Genomic DNA, 6,131 nt, shown 5'->3' with positions numbered 1-6,131 from the left:
TGTGAGTTTATTTCTGGGCTCTCTATTCTGTTCCATTTATGTGTCTATTTTTATGCCAGTACCATGCTGTTTTGATTACTATAGTCTTATAGTATAGTTTGATATCAGGTAGCATGATAACTCCAACTTTGTTCTTCTTTTTCAAGATCGTTTTGGCTGTTCAAGGTTCTTATATGGTTCCATATAAATTTTAGGATTACTTGCTCTAGTTCTGTGGAAAAAGCCATTGGTATTTTAATAGGGATTGTGCTGAATCTATAATTGCTTTGGGTAGTATGGATGTTTCAACAAAACTTATTCTTCCTATCCATGAGCACAGTATATGCTTCCATTTATTTATATCTTTTTCAATTTCTTTCTTCAATGTCATAATTTTCTGAGTGCTGGTCTTTTTTACATTCTTGGTTAAATTTATTCATAGGTATTTTTAAAATGCAATTGTAAATGGGATTGTTTTCTTAATTTCTCTTTCTGATAGTTCGTTATTGGTGTTCTGGATTCTTTCAAGGTTTTTTTGTCTTTGGTTTCCTGTAGTTTGAATATGAAATGCCAAGGTGTAGATTTTTTTGGTATTTATTCTTCTTAGTATTCTCTAAGCTTCCTGGCCATGGGTGGGTGTCTCGCATTTAATTTTAGAAAATTCTCAGCCATTATTACTTCAAATATTTCTTCTGCTTTTTTTCTCTTTCTTATCAATCTGATATCCCTATTATGTATATGTTATACCTTTTTTTAATTGTCCCACAGCTCTTGGATATTCTGTTTCTTTTTCCTCCCATTATTTTTTCTCTTTGTTTTTTAGTCCAGAAATTTTCTACTGACATACCTTCACACTCACTGATTCTTTCCTTGGCTGTGTCCAGTCTACTAATGAGCCCATCAAAAGTATTCTTCATTTCTGTTACAATTTTTTTATTATTTCTAGCATGTCTTTTTGATTATTTCTTAGAATTTTCATCTCTCTACTTACATTACTCATCTGTACTTTCTTGTTGTCCACTATTCCATTAGACTTGAGAAATTATTCTTCCTCCTGACACCAGCCAATTCTCATACCAAGACGACTTCCTGGAATTCAATTCAATTCTGATACTACCTACCTGGAATTAGCATCAGACTTCATAGGTTTAAGGGTTTAGTTCAACAAGACCACCCCCACTTCAGACACTCAGTCTCAAGGACTGGATCCCATACTTGACCCACAAGTTACCCACACTTCTTTAAGACTTGGATACAAAGTCAAGGGTACCCATGACCTCCCTGACGCTCCCCTTCAGGTGTGATCATTCGCTAGAATGAGGAAAGTGCTTTACTATCACTGGTTTATTATAAAGGATACAACTCAAGAACAGCCGAATGGAAGAGATATGTGGACATAAGAACATCCAAACCTGTATTTTTAGAAAAATTTATTTGAGCCAAACGGAGAACTTCTCAACAGACTGAGAAAAATGCTTCTCAGAATGACAGTTTGAATCTTCTTTTATGCATTTGAAATTAAGGGGGGATTTAAAAAATTACATGGGGTGGGGGGCGGGCAGAGGGCTGGAAAAGCTGGCGCTGGCATTAGAACGGGAGTGGCTGTCGCGGCGCCGCCTGCTGCAACGGTGGGTGTCTGACCTCCACCACAGACGACTCCGGGGATGGGTGAGCCGTTGTGAGGGAGATCCTCTGGACCAAGCTATGGTGAAAATGTTTCGGAAAGGCAAAAAATGACACAGTAGTAGCAGTTGCCAAAGTAGTGAAATCAGTACTAGGAGCAAGTCTGTAGATCCAGCCTTTGGGGGGGCTTTCTCGATCCAGCACTGTGGCCAGCCTCGATACAGATTCCACCAAAAGCTCAGGACAAAGAAACGATAATTCAGATACCTGTGCCGAATTTCGAATAAAATACATTGGTGCCATTGAGAAACTTAAACTCTCAGAGGGAAAAAATCTTGAAGGGCCACTAAACCTGATAAATTACATAGATGTTGCCCAGCAAGATGGAAAGTTGCCTTTCGTTCCTCTGGAGGAAGACTTTATTATGGGAGTTTCTAAGTTTGGTATAAAAGTGTCAACATCAGATCAGTATGCTGTTTTACACAGGCATGCTCTGTATTTAATCATCCGGATGGTGTGTTATGATGATGGTCTGGGGGCAGGAAGAAGCTTACTGGCTCTGAAGACCACAGACGCAAGCAACGAAGAATACAGCCTGTGGGTTTATCCGTGCAACAGCCTGGAACAAGCACAAGCAATCTGCAAAGTCTTATCCACTGCTTTGGACGCCGTGTTGACATCTGACAAGTCTTGAATTCTGCAATCAAGTGGAAATTGACCTCAGGTGAAAGTTCAGCTGTTTTCTACAGTTCTATTTTCAATCTGTGATGTTGAACTATGATGAAAATATGTCGTGATCCCTTGCTGTAGGTTTTCTGAAGAAAATACAATGTATAAAATACTGATCATTTGTTTTTCTATTAAAATGTGCCTTATTAAAAAAAATTACATGGGAGAAAGCAAGACAGCGATTGGATTACAGGATAATTAATGAGATTAGGTGCTCTTTTGAGGGTGGTTATGATTATTTCAAAGATGTGTTCATCTAGATGCACAGGAACAACGGACAGGACTGGCTTAAGGCAAAGATAAGCCTTTTACTAAGGAAGCTGTATGCCTGGGGAGTTATCTACTTGTCCTTGAGCTATCAATAAATCAGATTAGGCTCAGGTAGAACAATTCCTCGTGAAGACAGGTTTTTGTTACAGTACAATCTGGGTGTATTTCAAAATAGTTATTTTTTTTCCCTTCCCATAGCCAAACAGGAGGGGAGTTTTCCCTGGTGGGGCACTTGGGAGTAGCACTCAAGGAGGACCCCACTAAAACTGGGCTTTCAGATTTTTAACTCTCAAGCTAGCTCTTGCTCAGCCTCCAGCAATTAGTCAAGGACAGTGTAAGGCTTCCTATGATTCCAGATTCCAGAGACTTCCATTCTGTGTACACTGATTCTCTGCATCTGCCTGTCTCTCCAGTTTTCGGGGCTGCAATTGGTCCCGTGCCTTCAATTTACTGATGAATCTAAGAAGAGTTGTTAATTTTTAGTTGCTTCAGCTTTTCTCCTGTTGTGAGATGGGGAGTGACAACTTCTAAGTTCTTTACCTCTTAAAGCAGATTGCATTTGTTTTTAAACATCTTTTTCTTGATTATATAAGGAAACCTATTTGCTTAGAAAAGTTGGAAAGTAAAAAGAAAATAAAAATCACCTATTATTAATTGCCTAATTTGCAATTAACCATAGTTAACATTTTGATGTATTGGATTGTCGGAAAAGTCATGACGTATTTTGTCTCTGTTTTTGAAAGGTCATTTATTTATATAAAGAACAAAGATCATTCAATGATATATTGCCTTTTTGTTCGATTACCTTTTGCCATCTTTCAGTGAGCTTCATAATTTCTCGTTCATAGAACCTATCTTTATCGGCGAAAAACTGAACAAGGTGCTGATTTATAGCCTCATCTGAATTGAACATTATACCACGCAAGGAGTTTTGAAGAGAGCAAAACAAGTGGAAGTCTGACGGCGCAAGGTCAGGCAAGTATGGCAGGTGTGGCAACACACCCCATTCAAGTTCCAATTATTTTTTATGGGTGATCAAACTTGTGTATGGTCTCATGTTGTCATGATGGAACACAACTCCTTTACAATTAACAAGCTCTGGACGTTTCTGGATGATGGATTCGTTCAAACTGTCCAATTCCCGACAGTACACATTCAAATTGATTGTTTGATTCCTTGGTAGGAGCTTGAAAAACATGACACCTTTAAAATCCCACCACACCGAGAGCATAACCTTCCTCTGATGAATGTCTGCTTTTGATGTTGTTTGAGGCAAATCATCACGTCGGGACCAAGACCATTTGTGCACCACGTTGTTGTAAACAATCCACTTCTCATCACCAGTTATCAGTTGCTTCAAAAAAGGATCGTTTTCCTCACATTTAATGAGCATATTGCAGATGTTTATACGCGCCGTCAAATGAACTTCTTTGAGTTCATGCAGAACCTAAATATTGAGCTTGCCACTCAAGAGTTTGAGCTCTGAGCAACAGCGATTCGATGCCCGGCCTGAGCTGAGCTGCCACTAAGCTGCCAATAGGTAGCAGGATGGCTCAGCTAAAAAAAAAAAAAAAAAAATTCAAGTCCAAATATCAAGCTTGCTTACGTATCCCAGCTTCTTCAGGTGGTCCTGAACACTTGAATGATGGATGTTCAATATTTCTGCAATCTCTCGTGTCGTGTAACATGGGTTTGACTCGATCAATGCCTTTATTTTGTCATCATCAACCTCGGTGGGCCTCCCTGACGGAGGAATGTTGTTGAGATCAAAATCACCACGGAATTTCGTGAACCATCATTGGCACTGATGTTCTTGTAGAGCATTGTCACCATAAACTTTATGCAATTTTTCACAAGTTTGATGCACATTCTTCCCTTTATGGAAGTAAAACAGTATACTATGGCAAAAATGCACAGTTTGGTCTTCCATCTTCAACTTGTAAAACCTCCAAAACTCAACCAAATTGTTTAAATTTTTTTTTAGAATGAAGGTATAACTGTCAGCTGTCAGATGACATAGCAATAACATAGATGCGAATGACTCTAGTACTTCCAAAAATGAACTAGTGCCATCTGTTACAAACATGCGTCATGACTTTTCCGACAACCCAATATATCCATTTGTTATCTATAGATGCTTATATAAAAGGGTGCACACAGTAACACAGTACATGGAGTTTTGTTTTAGCTTCCCCCCCCCCATGTCAGAGACTATTTCTGCAGCTTCTGTAACACTACTACTGAAAATATTTTCAATCTTGAATGTCTTTTGTGAGCACCAGGACACTGTGATGGGTTTCCTTAAGGTCTTAAGGAGCTGGTAGGAATTCTGCTCCTCTTAGAGACTGAGGGTACCATGTAAAGCAGACTGACATCCTCTTATGATCACCTCTGTGCTTATAGTACAGAGGGGGAGAGCAGCAAATGTTAGTGGACTTGGACGTAACTGTTTCTTTTTTTCAACTACAAAAAGTATGAAAAATCTTCCTGCTCCCTTTCCTCAGAGGCCAGAATGCTGAAAGTAAAATTGAATGCTCCATTAGCATAATCTAGGTGGTTCCCATGCTTTTTTTTCCTTCTCCTTCAAAAGGATTTTAATATTTCCATTTTAGTAGCTTTAATGTTTAAAATACACATACAGGGCCGGCTGAGTGGCTTGTTGGTTAAGAGCTGGCTTGGGAGCGTGAGCTCTGAACAGCAGGGCCACCTGTTTGGATCCCACACTGGCCAATGATGCCGTGCCCTCTACAGCTAAGATGGTGAACAACAGCTCGATCAGGAGCTGGGCTGCCGTGAATTGCCTGGGACAGTGTAGGCTGCAGTGGGCTGCCGTGAGCTACCGTGAGTGGCCAGCAGCCTGCGTGAGCTGTGGTGAGCCGCAGTGAGCAGCCATCCAATGGCCAGCGAGCGACTGCCGCACCTGGGAAGAGCACAATGATAATACCAACATGGGCCAGTGAAGCGACGTCCTCCACAACTAGACTGAAGAACAAAAGCAACTTGTCTATTTTCCCCTTCCCCAATTCCCCAACTCTGTTCCCTCCCCCAATTCCCCAATAAAATCTTTAAAAATAAAAATAAAATAATAATAATAATAAAATAAAATACACATGCATTTTACTGAAAGCTACCTGATATTCTATTTTGGAAACTGACAGGATATAAACAATAGATAAACAAAATAACGAGGGACTAATCTGTCTTTCCACCTGCCCCAAACACGTTACTGAGTGGGGGATCCGGGTCATAGGAGGACGGAGACAAGGCCCACAGAGGAGGAGGAAACCAATGCTTAACCATGTTTATAAAGGCCTACTTGAGCCTGGAACTACACCAAGCCTTTACAGCTCAATGGCAGCTATTTTCATTGTTGTATTGATTGGGAAACTATGATCGGAGCGGTTCATATAACTAGGAAGTGGGAAAGCCAGGAAACAATCCACTCATGGCATTCATTGAACACACTTTTATTGAGTGGGGGTGGGGGGTGGAAAGGGGCGGACCCAATAAACGTCCGTAAATAACAAGAC

At 40.2% G+C, this 6,131-nt stretch overlaps 1 pseudogene; it reads left to right on the top strand.

Moving 5' to 3' along the window:
* The first annotated feature begins 1,692 nt into the window (after positions 1–1,692).
* On the top strand, positions 1,693–2,466 carry LOC109373238 (integrin beta-1-binding protein 1-like; annotated as a pseudogene).
* The last annotated feature ends 3,665 nt before the right edge of the window (positions 2,467–6,131 follow it).

This window comes from Hipposideros armiger, unplaced genomic scaffold (genome assembly GCF_001890085.2).
Source record: "Hipposideros armiger isolate ML-2016 unplaced genomic scaffold, ASM189008v1 scaffold_695, whole genome shotgun sequence".
Taxonomy (NCBI): Eukaryota; Metazoa; Chordata; class Mammalia; order Chiroptera; family Hipposideridae; genus Hipposideros; species Hipposideros armiger.
Note: the sequence above shows the minus strand (reverse complement) of the source record. Positions and strands in the feature narration are given on the sequence as shown.